This window comes from Rhinopithecus roxellana, chromosome 6 (assembly GCF_007565055.1).
Source record: "Rhinopithecus roxellana isolate Shanxi Qingling chromosome 6, ASM756505v1, whole genome shotgun sequence".
NCBI classification, from domain to species: domain Eukaryota; kingdom Metazoa; phylum Chordata; class Mammalia; order Primates; family Cercopithecidae; genus Rhinopithecus; species Rhinopithecus roxellana.
In genome coordinates, this window is record NC_044554.1 from 88675613 (window position 1) to 88694482 (window position 18870).

Below are 18870 nucleotides of genomic sequence, written 5' to 3' on the forward strand. Positions count from 1 at the left end.
TGGCAACCCTAGAAAACAAATTCACCTTGACTCAGCAATGCTCCTTGTAGGTCTATACCTGGAGAAACTCTTGCAGGACAGCACCAGAAGTTATGTATGTTCAGTGAAATGTTGTCATAATGAAATAGTGGGCATTCATCCATATTTTTCAATAAGAAGATGAACAAATAAAGTATATTAACACAATGGAAAATAATGAACATGGCAGAAAAATGATGAACTGCTAGCATCTCAAATCAGTAAGGATTTTAAAAAGTAAAATTAAAAAATCTTTCACATTGTATATGTATATCTCAGCCTCCCAAGTAACTGGGACCACAGGCATGCACCACCATGCCCAGCTAATTTTTAAATTTTTTGTAGAGACAGGGTCCTATACTGTCCAGGTTGATTTTGAACTCCTAGGCTCAAGTGATCCTCGCACCTCAGCCTTCCTAAGTGTTGAGATTACAGGCATGAACCATTGCACCTGGCCTGTGATTTAATTGTATTAGGTGATTTTCTGCCCATGTATATAGAGATGGGGTCTCACTCTGTCACCCAGGCTGAAGTGCAGTGGCATGATCCCAGCTCACTGTAACCTCTACCTCCCAGGGTCAGGCGATCCTGCCACCCGTGCCTCCCGAGTAGCTGGGACCACAGGCTTGTACTACCACACCCCGCTAACTTTTTTTGTATTTTTGGTGAAGACAGGGTTTCATTATGTTGCCCAGGGTGGCAAAAGTATTTTTAAACAAAATTTAAAAACATTTAAAAACAAAATTAAGACACATGTGGCTGAGAAAAAATATTTGCAAAATATGATAGGAAAGGGGTTTTTATTAGTTTTTCTATTAATATAAAAAGCCCTTATAAAACAATAAGAAAAAGATGGCTGGGCATGGTGGCTCACACCTGTAATCTCAGCACTTTGGGAAGCCGAGGTGGGCAGATCACCTGAGGTCGGGAATTTGAGACCAACCTGACCAACATGGAGAAACCCTGTCTCTACTAAAAATACAAAATGAACCTGTTGTGGTGGCACATGCCTGTAATCCCAGCTACTCGGGAAGATGAGGCAGGGAGGCAGAGGTTGTGGTGAGCTGAGATTGTGCCATTGCACTCCAGCCTGGGCAAGAAGAGCAAGACTCTATCTAAAAAAAAAAAAAGGAAAGAAAAAGATAACTACAAAAGGAACAAGACAAAATACACTTTTGAAGAAGAAATGCGAATAACTGATAAACATGGGGAAGAATATTCATTGTCACTAGGAAAGAAAAGTGAACTGAGATTGTGCACATCCAAAACCATTTTTTTAAATCTTGATTTCGCAAAGATTAGACATTAATCAGTACTGGTGGAGATGTAGAAGTATAAATTCACTCGGCTTATTTTAAGGACAATTTGTCTGTATTGAAAACCTTTACAATGTGCAAATGTTTAGGTCCTGCAATATGAATATATCTTTAAAATAATTAGAAAATAAAGATGCACACCAAGCATGTTCATAATCACTGTGGATTTTTTTTGTTTTGTTTTGTTTTGAGACGAAGTCTTCTTCTGTCCCCCAGGCTAGAGTGCAGTGGTACAGTATCGGCTCACTGCAACCTCTGCCTCCCAGGTTCAAGCAATTCTCTGCCTCAGCCTCCCGAGTTGCTGGAATTACAGTCACCCGCCATCAGGCCTGGCTAATTTTTGTATTTTTAGTAGAGACGGGGTTTCACCATCTTGGCCAGGCTGCTCCTGAACTCCTGATCTGGTGATCCATCCACTTCTGCCTCCCAAAGTGCTGGAATTACAGGCATGAGCCACCACGCCCAGCCCACTGTGCAATTTTTAATGGCAAACACATCAGAAACAAAGGTGTCAGTATATTTTTATCCAAAGAGGTACCGGTGCATCCTAAAATGGGAAACTATTCAGTACTGATATTTGTTGACATCAATAAGTTTATTTGTATTTTTTAAAAGAAAGCATACAAGGCAATAATCAATCTATTGCAAATTTGTGTATTTATGGTGGCGCCTTTGTTTGTGTGGGTATAGGATTGCAGGATGAGGAATTTTAGGGTGTCAACCATGATGACTCAGCTCCTATCAACCACAACAACCTTTCCTCCACTGGGAAGGGGTTACCTACCTCTCCAAGTCAATGAAATGGGTGGGCTACACCTCAATCAACTGTGCAGGGAGAATGATTCCCTTGGTTTGGCACAGAGGAGCTCACTTACCTAGTAGACGTGCTTTGCATGGAGAAAGAGGTAGACTTAACCAATTTAGTTGGGGCTAAAATGCTGATTTTTAGTTTTTTCAATACATTTGAAATATTTTACAATTGCTAAACTTTTAAAGAAGTTATAACAGAAAAACTTAAATTTGAAATAGCAAGCAGAGACTTCAAAGACCAAGAGATAACCTTTATAAGAAATGTGTAAGAACTCTATGAAGAAAACCAGAACACTTACTGAAGAGCTTAAAAGAGGATAGTTAAAATGAAATCTTATGCTAAAGCCCAATATATAGAATAGATGCTAATATTTGCTGTGCTGACGGATAACAGACTCCATTTATCAAGCACTTACTTATGCCAGACATCCAGCAAAGTACTTCACGCACATTGTCTCATTTAATCTTCCAATAACCCAGCAAAGCAGGGATTACCATCATTCCTGCTTTGCATATGAGAACACCATGGAAGGCTGAGAACTCTGTTCAGAAGCAGAGAATTAGGAAGCCATGGAGTCAGATTTTAACACAGGAATGCCTGGCCCCAGAACCAAGGATCTTTGCTGTGCTACAAAACCAGTGAGATGAGGTCCTGGAGATACGGCCGAATATAAACTTCACTAGTTCAATGTTTCTTACATTCTGTTCTACCTACTGTTCTGCTTTCACCTAATTTTAAAGATCCATTCTGTGTCTTTGGAGTTAAGCAACACAGGGGTGGCAGCAACAAGGTGAGACGACCCCAAGAGGGAAGATATGTGTGGGGCAAAAAAAGTGAGGGTGCTCCATGCTTGACCGGGAAAATCTGCTACTGGAGAAAATCCTTGAAGGCTCTGTAATTTGTTAGTTTGATTTTGGGGTTTTGTGGGATTTTTTTCGTGGGGAAGGACAGGATCTTGCTCTGCTGCCCATGCTGGAGTGCAGTGGGGCCATCATGGCTCACTGCAACCTTCGCTTCCTAGGCTCAAGAGATCCTCCTGCTTCAGACTCCTGAGTAGCTGGGACCACAGGCTCACACCACTATGCCCAGCTAATTTTCAAATTTATTATCCAGACAGGGTCTCACTATGTTGTCCAGGCTGGTTTCAACCTCCTGGGCTCAAGTGATCCTCCCGCCTGAGCCTTTCTCAGTGCTAGGATTACAGGCATGAACCATTGTGCCTGGCCTGTGATTTGGTTTTGGTAGACAGGTGATATTCTGCCCCAAACAAGGGGGGTAAGAAACTCTAGACTCCAACACACCGAGGTTCAAATCTCAGCTCTCCCACTTAGTAGGTGTATGAACTTAGGAAAGTTATTCAGCCCCCCTGGACCTCAGTTTTTTTATCCAAAAAAAGGTTGTCAAGGTTACATGAGGCAATGCATAAATAGTGCATAAAAGAATTTAGCAGGTGATAAGCCTGAGTTATAAGTTACCTATCGTCATCATTGTCATGGTCATTGATTTTTTTTTAAGATGGGGTCTTGCTCTGTTGCCCAGGCTGGAGTGCAGTGGCACAAACTTGGTTCACCATAACCTCCCCCTCCTGGGGTTCAAGCAATTCTCCTGCCTTAGCCTCCCAAGTAGCTGAGATTACAGGCATGTGCCACCACGCACAGCTAATTTTGTACTTTTAGCAGAGATGGGTTTTCACCATGTTGGCCAGGCTGGTTTTGAATCCCTTTTGAGTCCACCCACCTCAGCCTCCCAAAGTGCTGTGTGTCATGGTCACTGTCACCATCATACTGTAGCGCCTAGACACCACCCCCAGCACCTCAAGGCTTCAGTCTTCCTGCTGCTCTGGTCCAGCTGGTCAAGGTCCCCTCAGCAGGGGGCTAAGTGTGTTTCTCATTCCCTAAGGCTCACAAGGGACCAAGGCCCTGGGAAATGCCCACTGCATCAGGTCCATGCACAGATCTCACAACTGAGAGTTGTTTGTGGAAGGCGGAATGAGAGACTGATGACTCAAGATAAGATAGGCAATCAGCTCCGACTCGCCACTGCAGACTTCTGGTCTACTTGTAAAATGAGTCTTGTCATTTATTTGACAGTCCCCAGGATTTCACAGAGTGGGAGGGACAAATAAAGCCAAACTCCAGCAGAGTGTTCCCAGTAGCCTCAAGTGTGGAGTTTGCTGTTGTTGGGGCCCCAGGACTTGGTTGAGCCTCTCAATATCCTGCCTGTCTCCAGGCTCTCTCCATTCATTCCAGCCAGTGTTTGTTGAATATGCCTTGTGGAAGGGATGGCATCAGGGCAGATTTCCTCTTCAGTGGCCAGCAAAGTATTTCTGTTTCAAATAAATTCAAACTGGTTCCCCTCTGACCACCTGCTGCTCTTTTGTCTTCTGTTCTTTAAGTGGTCAGGATCACAAGCTTTGCCAGGAAAGATCTGGGTTCAGGTCACTCACACACTGTGTCACCCCAGTCTTCCCCTCATTCTGCTACCAGTTTCACAGGATTCTGATTGTGATGGATCAATCAGATGGTGCATATAAAACATCCAGGACTGTGTGTGCCTCATTAAACTCATCCTAAGGAAAAGATCTGGCAAGGCAGAAGACCCTGGAGTCATTTTATCTGCTTTACTTAATGTGTTCTCATGCCTCAGGTAGCTGTAGAATCCTTTGATGCCATAGTCATGAGGAGAGGAAGGCCCAGTCCAGTTATGGTGCCTGGCAGCCATGCCGGTGTAGGGCCAAGGCCTCTGCTCAGCCTGGCTTCTCAGTTGATGTCTTCCCCGCCCACTTCATGCCTTGGGTTTGTCTTCTGTCAGTATCCTCAGCACCCAGAACAGAGTGGGGCACAAACCTGCATCTCAATTAAAATCTGCTGAATGAGTGATTGATCGAAAGAATGAATGGCAGAAAACAAAGAACCAGTGGAGGGAAAAAAAATTATAACCCCACAGTCAACTGTAACTGCTGCTTACTCTTCAGGATCTCCATTCACAACACCTTCTCTCCTTTTTGTAGCTTTCCTGGCTCCCCAACCAGTCCTCCTTCCACACTCACACTTTGCCCATCACATCCCTTTGCTATCCCCCACTCCATCTCCCACCCTTCCATGATAGCATGGATTTTTCTTTATCTCTTTTCTCTTAGAAAGTCTACAAAGAGAAGGGAAAGGGAATGGAGCCCACTGGTCATGGGTAACTACACCGGGTAAATGTAGTGCCCTCACATCGCCGAGCCTGGGTCGCGGCAATGGAAGACCCTCCTTAATGCCAAAGGAACAGAGAAGCTGAGTGGCATAGGAGGGCGCACGTCTGATGTGAGCCTGGAGGTGAAGGGTAGAGCCTACTCACAAGAGCGTTTAGGAAAGTTAAAATTAAAAAAAAAAAAAATAAGTCATACAGAAAAAGGATATTATTGTAGAGTCCACTGTGACTACCCAATGAGGAAGGGGGCGTGAATGGCATTTCTATAACATAAACCAGGGCTTCTCAAACTGCAATGTGCACAGGAATCACCTGGGGTTCTTGTTTCAATTTGCATTCTGTTTTGGTGGGTCTGGGAAAGGGCCTAAGATGTTGTATTTTCTAATAAGTTCCCAGGGGATGCTGATGCTTCTGGTTGGGAAACCCACTTTGGGTAGCAAAGGTTTAGTGGAGAAAGCACCAAAAAAGCTTCTGCTCATGTTCTATCTCATCTTTTAAAAGATGTGAACGGGTCATCCTGACAATAATGTAAGGACTCTGAACATCCCAGGGTTCAGAGGGGTCCTCTGGTCCCACATGCCCTCCTCTCACCTTCCACCCTCTGCCTGGACTCTCCCAGGCACAGGGCAGCCTCCTCCAGGAAGCCCAAACTGAAGGGGGTTGGAAATCCAAAGACCTCAATTTCAAACCTCACTTGCTCCCCAGAGCTGCATCAGCTCCCACAGCATAAATGGGGGTGGCTTCCCTCCAAAGAACGCTTAAGCCACATCAAATTAAATTTCACTGGCTATTATGCCTTCTAAACAAGGGATGCAAGAGTGTGTCTGCAGGTATTTCTGCCTCTTTCTTCCCACCCCAGCCCCCAGCACATGAACACTAGACATTGAGCACCTGAGAAAACTGTGGGTTCTTTATTTATTTATTCCCAAGGCTTTTGACGTAGATGTTTGGTAAATGTTTGTTGAATTAGTTAACAAAAAGTTTGACCATTTTTGGCACCTTCGACAAATTGAATTAGATTCTTTTAAGGCAGCCAAATATCTTTTGTATGACAGCACAGGTTTTGAGAGCTTGAATGGATTTACTTAAGGCAACTGGCAGGGAGGCAGGAAGAAGAAAAGAACTAAAACTGGTTCGTGTAGCAAACTGTAATACTAATTGCTCATAGTATGAGGAGAAGAGAATTGGCTTATCCCATATGATACACACACACACACACATAATGGTAGGTATCTTAGATCTTGCCTAGACCTGAGATGACAAACACCTGGCATGAAGAAAGACCCATCTCTCTCCATTCCCATGCCTATGGCAGACATTACTAATCAATCACGGTACTTTCCCAGCTAAATATGGATATAATCTCAAAATCCTCAGTTTTGAATCCAACATTGGTTATTTCTTCACCTGCCCACTGCTGAACTCCTATATTTCTGAGCATAATTTGTCTGAGTATATGCTTGCCAGGTTATCAACTGCTTGTAGTTGTCTTGTAAAACTGCATACCTGTGTTTTCTTTGCTGCCCATAAATCATAGCTCAGCTAGAATTACCTTATGTTAAGGGAAAAAGAGGCAGCACACACAAGTGTAAGATGAACAGTACACTCCATTTTACAGGGTATTATGAGAGCAGGGATTGCATCTTATTCATTCATTCATTTATTGACCAGATTTTTATATGAAACAGGCACTGGTTTGGCCTTTGTTTAATTCTATATCATAAGCCCCTAATATATGTGTTTGTGCTTGTATGAATAATGGAGATGGATGGATGGGTGGCAAAATAATTCATTAGTCACCTCTTATGGGGTGATGCCTAATAGTCCTGAACCAGGACAGCCCTCCCCTTTAGCCTCTTTCTCTGCCACAAGCATGTCATTTTCTGTCCCTCTTTTTCCCCGTATTTATACTGAGCACACTGTATATGCAGCTTTACCTGCATGGAGTTGTCCAGAGGAAAACACATTCACTTTGTCTGGAGGTTCTTCTAGGAGTGTCTTAATCTGTTCCTTCTATCCTCCCACCCAGTCAATCACAACGATTATTTCTGTCAATGGAACTCATCTTTATGGAGAGTGTTATCGTGGCCAGTAAGGTTCTGTCATCTATTTAAGTAAAATTCTGTCTTAAACCTTTTACATAAACTGTCTTGTTTAATCCCAAGCACAGGGAGGCCAAGCAGTTTTTCTAAGTCCATTTTACAGTTGAAGAAATAGAGGCTCAGCATACCATGTGATTTCCTGAGATCACGCAATTAATAAGTTGCAGAGCTGAGATATAAGCCCAGTCCCCTTGACTCCCGAGTCTGTGCTCTTGCAAAGAGGACTGTCGTTGGTTGGAGTCTCAAAAATGAGTTATTGGTAAGGTTGTACCAAGTAGTCAGATGTTTCTGCAGTTTGTAATCATCTGCTTGCAGAAAGAGTCATTTTCTCCAAAGATAGTGAGAAAGATGGTCACGTGGCTCTTCCTGATGATGCCAGGAATGCAAGGTTCCTTGGCCTTCGCAGTCCCCATTGTCCAACTCTCCCTTGGATGTGGCTAAGCCTTCCAGAGGGGAAGGGCTAGGCCAGAGTTGACAGGGTGCCCTGCCTCTTCCATAAAGGGGCAAGGGATTCCTTCCTTTCAGGCTTCACCCAGTTAAGGATTTCTGAAGAGAGAGCAGGAGCAGCATTCAGGTGACATCCTTCTCCTGGCCTGCCTGCCTCATCCCTGCCTTCAACGCCAGAGGCAGCAGCTGCAGTGCTCCAGTCCAGCTGCCCCTGTGGACAAGACTGGGAATGACCCAGGCACTGCATGTTAGCTCCTGGGCCTGGAACAGTCCCCATTGCCTCGTCCAGGCCACGGACACCCGGGCTCCTCTGCTGAATTTGCTGTGTCTAGGAAAGCCCCACTTTGCGTAATGGTTTAATTATCATGTCAATGTGAATTCATTAGCATGGCAGCTGTCATTGCAAATAGGGGAGCCAGGGGGCTCCTAGAGCCCCTGGGGTCAGGCTAATTGACGTAGTGAGCAGAATACCGTATTTACTCAACAATGGTTTGCGTTTCTCTGACCCGGGAAAGGGAGTGCTTGCTGGAATCAATACCAGCTGAGTTTTCATTAGCAGCCCTGGGACAACGTCCCTGGGCTTAACCCCTCCAGACCCACCCAGTCTTGGGCATCCCATTAGAAGGAGAGGCTATAACTTCTACCTCTGCCAGGGACAGATATGATGTGGGGGGCCCAAGTGGGGGAAAATACGTTCTTCACTCAATAGGAAGTGTACGACTAGGTTACAGTTCTCCTAATTTCCACAAGGGCCAGATTCTTTGAGTAACTCTTTCCACTGTGACCCTCCCAGCTAGTTCAAGGTATAGAACAACTTGGTGTTAATAAATATTTGTTGAATGAGTAATAACTCACTTTTTTTTATTGAACACTGTGCCAGACACTGCTCCATATCACAACTGTATCAACTCATTTAATTCTCACAACTTCTGAGAGGTATTGTTCTGGTTATCTACTGTGTACAACTAACTACTCTTACTGTCTGAAAACAACTTATTGTTATTTTGTCTCATTATTCCATGGGCTAGGAATTTGGATGAGGCTTATCTCTGCTCCATTATGTCTGAGGCCTCAGGATGACTTGAAGGACTGGAGGTTGGTATAGTTGGAGGCTGCCTGGGCCTGTCTCTCTCTCTCCCTAAACACACAGCTTCTTCAAATGGCTAGCTTGGACTTCCTCACACATGCTGGCCTCAGGGTAGTTGTATCTCTTCTGTGACAATTCAGGACTCCATGAGACCAAGGTGAAGCTGACAATTCTTTTAAAGACTAGGCCTGGAATCAGCACAATCACCAGCCAGCTCAGATTTAAGGAGAGTGGGAAAAGATGACACCTCTTGAATGGAGAGATATTAAAGAATTTGAGGCCATTTCTAATTCTCCATAAATACTATCAGCATTTCCAAATACAGACTAGGAAACCAAGGCCCAGGGAGAGAGTAACTAACTTGTCCAAGGTCACCCAGCTAAGTGGTACCAGGATTTGGTTCCCGGCAGTCTGTCTCTTGAGCCCTTAATTGCCACAGACTCCTCTCCTTAGGCTTTGGCTCCTATAAAGTGAAGGGGTTGGGCCATATTCTCTCAAAAGTCCCTTTTAAGTGTCCAGAGATTCCTCAGAAAAGTCAAATCTAGAGGAAGGCAGTTTGTAAGAACCGCAGTCAATGGTAAGGGGACGTCAGAACCTTTGGAATAAATTCAGGGGCAGTGAACGCACTGCCAGGGGCTGCTCCCCAGCCTCTGTCAGGCCTTTAGTTACAACCTTGAAACTTCTCCAAAGTGGGACTCTACCCATGGACTTTTTCAGCATCTGATTAAGAGAAGGAACCAGCACAAAAGGGAACCTTTCTGCGAAGGAGAAACTGTCTTGACAGCTTTAGGCTGCCAAAAATCCCAAGTGGATCAGGCTCCTGGGGAATGAGGTTGTGGGGGCTGGTAGTCGTATGGATGGGACTAGGACAAGAAATTGAAACACAGTCTGACTCACACAGCACAAAGTGCCTATGTGACCTCAGGCAAGCCATTTAACCTCCCTGAGGCCTAATTTCTTCACCCTCAAGTAAAAGAATTTGACTAACTATGGGAGGAAAACTGGACTTCATCATTGGTGCCAACTTTAACTGATTGCAAGTGGCTTCCCAGAGGCCTGTGCACAGGGTCTTCAGACTGTGCTGAAACTATGCAATGTGATAGGAAGCTCCCCGGAGATGGAGTTAGGGAGAAGCACCTGGGTTCAAACTCTACTCAGTAATTTTGTGATCTTTGAAACTCCACTTATAACCTTTTTATCTGCAAAGTAAAAATCATAAGGCTTTTCTTCATAGAATTGATAGGTGATAAATGAGATGACATGAACAAGCCTGTCAACCCAGAGCCAGGCACTCAGTAAAGATCAACAATGTTCATTAAATCTGAAACCTACATTCCACTGGGATACATAATGCCAGGCAGAAAGGCCTTTAGGTATGTAACTAATTCCTGCTGAAGGTAGCAGAGTCCATGTTTTAATAGTCTGTGCCATTTTAGAGAAACTTTAAGGTTGTAGTGAACGCTGTTGGCATGATAGCATATGGAAAACATAAAATAAATACACTTTTCTCATCTGAAAAGATGAGAATAATACCTGCCCACAAGAAGAGGCGTAAAAGTGGACATTCAATGAGGTGAAATTTGTAAAACACCTAGCATATAGTGAGGACTTGGTCATTAAGGGCCTTTGTGGCGGGCAGCTGCAGTCACATCACCCTTCCCTCACCTTAGATCAAAGAATATAAGCTGGAGAAAAAAATCCATGAATAGAATCAACATAGGAAAAACCTTAAGTCCATCTTTTACTCTTCAGCAGAAATTGTATCTATGAGTAAGTTCTATGAATGTAAATGTGAGGCGTTCTAACCATAAATCTGGCAGTGTCAGGCAAAATACCAGAGTCTGACGATGTTGTGGCCTCATATTTGGATGGTGACCTCTCAAGTTTAGACCATCAAATATGCAAATGGATGGACATTCTTCATTGCACCACTACGACACTGATTATAATCCAGTATTACATAGTGAGTGCTTACAATGTGCCAGGCACTGTGCAATGCATGCACTCTGGATGTGCATTGATTTCTTTAATCCTCACAGTGAACTGATGGAGCAAGTCCTACTAGGATCACCATTTTCCAGGAGGGCATAGACTGATTTGGAACTGTCCAACATCACACAACTAGTAGGCGGTGGAATTGAGCTTGTCTGGCCCCACAGCCTGTGTTCCCAACTATACTATATCTGAGTGACAGACTCTGTCATTTTGGCTTTTTTAGGGAAACAACATGGCGTAGGAAACCTACCACCCTCATAAGCCAGGAAGGCCTAGGGAGTGATGGAACCAGGCAGTCCTAGGTTCCAATCCCAGCCCCAGCCCTTCCTATCCTTATGACGCTAAGCAAGAGACTGACTAACCTTTGTGAGAATCACTCTCCTCGTCAGTAACGTGGGGATCCCTACTGGAGTAATGCCTGTCTTGTTCCGTTGCCGTGAACGCTGAGTTACACGATGTGCATAATAGGCTTAGAACTGTGCCTTGCACATAGTAGGTGGTTAATTATTGCTCATTTCCTCCTCTTTAAAACATGATTTCATGGAATTTTCAGCCTCACTGAGATACTTACGATAGGTCTGGGAACTAAAGAAACCTCAGAAATCCAAATCAGTGGAGACATGTCTTCCACATGAACCTCTGTCAAATATTTTGTTATACGGATATACTTTCGTTATATGGATATGAATACTTTCTTATTTGTACATATGTTAGATGCAGTTTTTTGGTACATTTTTCAAAAATAAAAATACAATTTTTGATCACAAAAAGCCCCTCTCTGCTTGGGGTTTAGTGTTGACATGAAAAATAAAGCTATGATGATTCAAGAATTTAAAAGTTAAGATTTATACAAACAGACCAGTAATGCCCACAGATTAAAACCCAGTATTTCTTTTCCTTGTATTTTGTAGGTTCATCACCTACTCTCCCATAACTGCTTTTTCTTTTCATTAGACAAAACTTCCTGCAAATTTTTCCTAACTTTGAGTGATTTGCTGACTCTCGCTAGATACATTGTCCCTTTCCCTCCACCTCTGACACCCATTTTGCATGGTAACCAATGCAGTCTCCCCCACCCCACCCCCCTACCTTCCACTGGGAATGATCTCTTTATCAATAATCCGACCCTGGAAGCCCAATGGGTGACTTTTTAGTGCCCCCGACACCAATGCAGATGGGGGTTTTGGATCCCCAGTGTAATCCCAGCCTGAAATGTTACCAGGAGCCCCACGGCTCTTCAATTACATCTCTTGGCCTGTCAAGACCACAGCATCTCAAATTCAGTTAGCTGGTCTTTGGGTATCAGCCAAGGCCCAGCCTCTGCTCCTAATGACAGCCAGCTGAGGGGACACTGAGAGGGGCTAAATTCAATTTGCAGCCCTTCTAATGAGATTAGGGGAGCAGGGTTTTTTATTTTCTCCAAAGTTTGCCATGGGCAGGATGAATGATGGCCCAGGGATGAGCTGTCAACGTCAACAAAGGCTCTGAGCTGGGAGAGGGGGATGGGAAGCAAGGATGGGCAAAAGAAGGAGAGATTTTCCAGACAGAGCCAAGGAGCCCTGAGTAAGTCGCCTAGTAGGTGACAATGTCTGGTTGGCAGAGTATCACTCTGAGGACAGGATGCAAAGTCAAGACGAATCTGCAAGAAAGGCAAGTGCCAATCATAAGCAATATTCCCAGTAGAATCTCTCTTTTTTTTAATGCTTCTGAATTCTTTTCCATCCCTTTTAACTGACTTTTGAAAAGTCATTAAACAAACTACATTTCTTAAAGTAGGCCAACTCACAAGAATTTCTCTAATAAAAGAGCAAGATTTCCATTGCTCTTTAGCCTGGAGCAGCTCAGTCCAGCACATCTCTTGGCCAAGCAGGCCTGTGGATCTCCCACCAGGGTAGCTCCCATGAGCTGGAATCTGGACCAGCCAGGACCTCCGATGCATGTACTGTGTTGCAGGTGATGATGAGGAGCTGGAAAGTATTTCACTTGATGTGGAGTAACTTTAGGGTGAGGTGTGATGTGCAGGCATTTTTCATGGGTGTTCTAGTTAGCACCTGCCTGTGTTTGGCACCATAGCTGGGAGTAAATACTGACTCCTCCCTGAGTAGCTTCAGCTCAGATGCAGAGATAGAGGAAATTGAGTCGAATATTCTTCTGTGTCAATGTGAGTGTGATAGAGGGAAATCTCCTTAGGGAATCAAGAGGGGAAGAGGTCTCTGTGATTGGGAGACACCAAGAAAACTTTGTTTTTAGGAGGTGGCCTTGAACTGTATCTTGGACCAGGGTGGTATCTAGGAAGGCCAAGAGAAGAGACCCAGACATTGGCTTTGTAGCTGAAAGTCTCAGTGCTTCTACTTATAAGCCCAGCTCTACCTTGATCCAGGGTCATTCCTGGTGGAGACTACAATGGTCCTGGACCCCAGGCCTGAATCTTGTCCTCTGAGTACTGATTTGTTCACTGTGCCTTCTTAGAGCTCCTCAGAGATGGTCCATATGCACAGCAGAACTCCTGCCCAGCTTCTGGTCCCACCATTGCATCCTCCATTGGTGTGAAAATCCTGCACTAGAGCTTGGCTGTGGCCCTGACATATTGAGTTGCCTAGATACCCAAGTTCTTCTCTAGATAGCAGGAGTTGGGGCTCACATACTTTGTCTGTTTTTCCCCCAGTCACTGTCTGAAGCCTTGTTCAGAATGGACCAATAACCAGGGATCACGACATTGCTGCCCTTCCAGTACTTCCCTGTCATATGGGAATCCACCCAAACCAGGGCTTTTACTCAGCTTCAGAGCAGGTCAACTTAAGTTAAAACCCTTCTGGGCACCTAATAGGCACTCATTAAATATGTATTGGCTGAATTGGGTCCATGGAGGAGGAAATACTTGATTGGGGCTTGAGTGTGGGAGCTTTTAGACAAGTGACTAGGAGTGGGAAGGAATTATCCCTAAAGGGGAAAGCTCAGAGTCAGGGTCTTGTTGCTTATGTTCTAAGAACAACAGTTTCTCTCCTTTCACTCTTGATGGCCAAGTTTAGACCCCCATTGCCCAACAGTCTACAGATCAGCTCATCAGGGCCCTTGGTCCCCCAGGAGGCCCTTGATCACTCAGAAGGGCCTGGTGATAGACCCTGTAGTTTGCCTGCTCACGGGAAGATACTGCTGATGTCCACATATCAAGAGGGTTATTCTGCTGGCACCACAGTCTGACCTTGGCCATCAGTCAGATTAAGTATAGGGGCATGTCATGGCTGGAACTCTCAGAGTATATTCTCCATACAAAACACAAAACCCCTTCAGGAACTGTGAAGATCCTGTTGAATTGTTGGGCCTGGACTAAACTGGGTTATCAATCCAATTCCCACAGGTCCTTATAGGCCCAATGCTGTAGAAAGAGACAGTGCCAGTCAGGACTGATTTGGTGGTGTGGCTACTTTTATGTTGTGAATAATTCCTGTATCCTTTTTTCTTATTCCACCAACTTTGATTAAAATTCCTTGTGAAAAGATATTCTGTTTCAGGGGATTTTTGTGCCATGGAGAGATGGAGACACCAGAAATTCAAGCCAAAGGCCTGGGGCCTCATTGGCTCTTCTCCACTCTACCTCGAAGGGCAACTGTTTAGGTCCCAAAAAGGAAGGCCTGTCCCTGGAATGTGCTGTCTCAGGGCACTTCGTATGAATGCATGAGGCAGCATCCATTGTGGAAAACCACACAGGATCATCCAGTCTCACCAGTTGATTCTACGTTAATAAACCCCAGCCCATGTCCATTGTTCACATCTCAAGCAAATTCTGGAGTGGAGAAATGATCTGGAAGAAGCCAAAAATAATAAGAATGGCAAGGATACAAAATGACCAGGGATCACTGCACGATGCTTATTAATGGAAGACCAATTCCTCAGGAATCAGTTATAAAGCACATTTTTATCACAAGGGATATTCATGTCTATTTTCTTACATGAGTTTACACAAGTATGTGAAGAAGGTGACTGTCTTAGCTTTGTTGTAACATAGAACTGTGCTATAATAAAATACCAGAAACTGGCAGCTTATAAACAGCGGACATTTATTTTTCACAGTTCTGGAGGTTGGGAAGTTCAAGGTCAGGGCACTACCAGATTTGGTGTCTGGTGAAGACCCACTTCTGGTTCAAATAAGGCATCTTCTTTCTGTGCCTTCACATGGCAGAAGAGACAAGGCAGCTTTCTGGGACCTCTTTTTATAAAGCCACTAGTCCACCCTCATGACCTAATCACCTCCCAAAGGCCCCACCTCCTAATATCACCACATTGTTGATTAGGCTTCAACGTGTGAATTTCAGGGGCACACAACATTCAAATCACAACAGTATCCTAATTCGCATGTTAAACATGAGGAAGCAGAGGTACTGCAAACTTAAATGAGTCACCCAAGTTCAAGCATGGGTGAGCCTAGCATGCAAGGCCAAGTCTGTCTGACACCAGAAACACGGCTTTATGCACTCTGCTACATTTCATCTTAGTACATAACCTATGTGCATAGGATGGACTGAAGCCCTCTTCCTTCTCCTCTGACTTCACCCCATGCAGAGTTCCAGACCCTTCTACCCATCTAAAATGGTAGAACTCATGGCCCATCAGGAAAGGATCCTCAGGGAGTGGTTCCTTGTGAGTCAGCTTCAAAGTGTCAGAGAACGAACCTCACTCCTGTTTAGGAGCCCCCTAAAAATGTGGAATGTGGTACAAAGAACCCCAGGCTGGTGATACTATTTGGTTGTGTCTCCACCCGAATCTCATCTTAAATTGTGGCTCCCGTGATTCCCACATGTTGTGGGAGAGACCCTGTGGGAGATAATTCAATCATGGGGGCGACTTCCCCCATATTTGTCTCATGGTGATGAATAAGTCTCATGATATCTGATGGTTTTATAAGGGGAAACCCCTTTCACTTGGTTCTCATTCTCTCTTTGCTTGCTGCCATGTAAGAAGTGCCTTTTGCCTCCTGCCATGATTGTGAGATCTCCCCAACCACGTGGAACTGTGAGTCCATTAAACCTCTCTCCTTTATAAATTACCCAGTCTCAGTATATCTTTATCAGCCGCATGAAAACGAACTAATACAGTTAGTCTCCACAGCCCCCCTGTTTCCAGCTCCCCCTGTGATCTTGGGCAAGGGACTTTCTCTTTCTACTCCCGATTCCCTGTTGGCTCTTTGCCAGTTCCAATGCTCCCAGATTCTAATTCTCCAGCTGTCCAAATCTTGTGAATGGACACTCAAACACATTTCTTGTTACCTACAAATTACAGTTTGCTTTCATTCTCCTCTTCCGTCCCAGTCTTCCCTACTTGTTGCAGAGTTCAGCAATGCACAGAGTTTCGCCAGTGCACTGGGGCTGCTAAAAACACCCCGAGGGCCCGCCCCTCCCAGGGCGATGCCAGACCAGAGGATGGAGCCCTGGGTCTCTTCACTTTGCGCCACATTATCACAGAAAGGTGGATTAGAAGTTATCTCCGCTCTGCTTTCTCTCAGAGCTCCTTGGCAACGCAGCCACCTCGATATAAATATACACCAGAAACGTGCGCAACCTCATACTCCACGGCGAGGCCTCCAGAGGCCCCAGGGCAGATACCGCCAGGGACCAAGGACATCAGGAGATCCCCAGGACACAAAGGAGTGCCAGCCTCAAACGCTTCAAGGTCGAATGTGGCACCCATCAAATAAAACGCCTGTGATCCTGTTAATTCTCTGGCACCCCATTCCAAAAGCTGGAGGTCTTTAATCTCTCTGAATAGCCAAATATTTCACAGTTGATGCTTCTTTTGCATTCTTTATAATTAAACAAAGTGCCAAATTTTTAATACCTTTCCTGTGTTTGTCTTTCTCTCCCTGGTGTTGCTAATGTAACACATTCAGTTCGAATCTCTGTTGTTTTTGGTCATTGACTGTTTCAAAACCTAAAAGAAAAGAGTGAGATCTTTCGAAGAGTGGAGATTAAAATCGAACACAATGAAGGAGCTACTTCTGAATGTAATAATGTGGAACACTTTGAAGTCGAATTAATTAAAGGAAACATAAACCAATCCATTCCTGGCTCCATGTTAAGACTCCAGCTTTTTAGACTCCGGCTGTCTAAAAGACCTTGAGATATTCAGGAGACCAGTGTAAATCAGTTCTTTTGCTTAGCACAGGCTCAGGGGCCTGCCACTTTCCTCTCGTTGGTGCTCTCTTTGGTAGAGCCATAGATAGAACCAGCTACAAACTTGATTCAGGCATAAGCAGGAGACACACATCAGCATAAATGAGGCTCCAAAAAAGGCCCTCTTGCTTGGAGACACAGGAACCAGACTCCCCAAATGTCTCTCACTTATACAGCAATCCTCTTCAGACTTAGGAGGTTTTGTCAGACATTTTCAAAACTACAGGGAACCTGGAAAGAAAATACAATAAAGAGATCAGAGACCTAAAGTGCCAGACCAAAGAGAAGAACCAGAAAAAGCAAGACGTGCTCATTGTAAATATTTTGAAACTGTATTCTTATCTCAGTTCAGTGCTGTGTACTGTCTTTTCTCTGATAATTGTAAATATTTAATGTGTTATAGCTCCATCTCCTTACTGATACGGGAAACATGAATAAATCCACACGGACAGGACGTGTGTTTTCCACTTGCAGACTGCCTGAGAGAGTGAGCATCAGGAGGAGCTGCTGTGAACAGCTGCACAGGCTGTGGCCTGTACAAAAGTGCCTGGTGGAGGGGCCTGGAAAAGATGTCCCATCCCCCTGGCTCAGAGAGGGACAGAAGAAGGAGTCACTGTTCATTCTGAGCAAAAAGCCCTTTTGCATATTTCATTAGAGCTAGCGGCTATGTGTGTGTGCTTTTTAGCGATTTACATTTTACTAGTGTGAGGGGAACTGAGCAGAGCTCACGGAAAAAGTGTTCCTGTTTATTGAAATAAAAATTCCAGAATTTTTTTCAGTCTCAGTATGATTTTCTCTAAAACTAAAGTACAAAAATGTTTATGCAGTTTCCCCTTTTCATTTCCCTCAGCAGCCGAGGTCCTCTCTTGGGATCTGATTTTCCTTGCAAACTGACCAAGGGAAGCTTCCAGAAGCAACTATCCACTACAAGAGGAAGGAAGGTGTGGCCATGAGGGAAGATGGCGGCTCCAGAGGCCCTGACTCTGCAGAGACCTCGGTGCTGCCTCCTAGCCTGCCTGACACCTGACTTGGTTTGCACCAGCAGGTGTCCAGGCCTCCATGGAGTCTTCACTTCTCCAGCCTTCCCATGCCACCATTCTTGATCAGGTTGCATCTCACCTCTGTGGTTTCCTACCTCCTGCAGATGCTTCAGCTCCACCACTGCAGCCAATGCTGCCTGCTTCCTCCGGTGACAGCAGCAAAGCAGACAGCAGTGGCCTTGGAGGCTCTGGGTAGACCCGTTGTCATGCATTGTCTTCCACGGTTACTCTGGCACCTTTCCTTTACCTGGAAAATATCCCTGAGCTCAAACATTCAACTTACATCTTGGAGTCATGACAAATAAAGGAAGACGGCTTTGGTAACTCAGTAAAGCTTGGGGCTGCAGTCTTGATGAGGAGGGCAAGTTCCGAGTCCAGATGGCTTGAATTCCAACGCAGCTCTGCAGCTTACACACAGCGGGCCCCTGAGCATGGGATCTGCTGGCCTCAGTTTCCTCATTTTTAAAGAGAGGGTAGTAACAATAGTTCAAGCCTCATAGGGTTGTCCTGAAAATTAAGGATTAACACTTGTGAAGTTGCTTAGAGTAGTACTTAAAGGACTAAGTGGTTGATTAGCTTAGCTATTATTCGGTTAACTATTCTTATGATTATTATTTCCAAATGGCTTGACAGTCAATGGGTGGTAGAACCCCAGAAACCTTTACTGCTTTCCAAATGGCCTTCCAAATCTG

General features: G+C 44.6%; 1 long non-coding RNA gene across 1 annotated transcript in view; it reads left to right on the top strand.

The window, feature by feature from the left end:
• LOC104660680 overlaps positions 1–17912 on the top strand; it is a 67233-nt gene extending 49321 nt beyond the window's left edge. Inside the window, exon 3 of the long non-coding RNA XR_747738.2 lies at positions 14484–17912. This is a non-coding gene — a long non-coding RNA (uncharacterized LOC104660680). The remainder of the gene's footprint in view (positions 1–14483) is intronic.
• Positions 17913–18870: the final 958 nt, after the last annotated feature.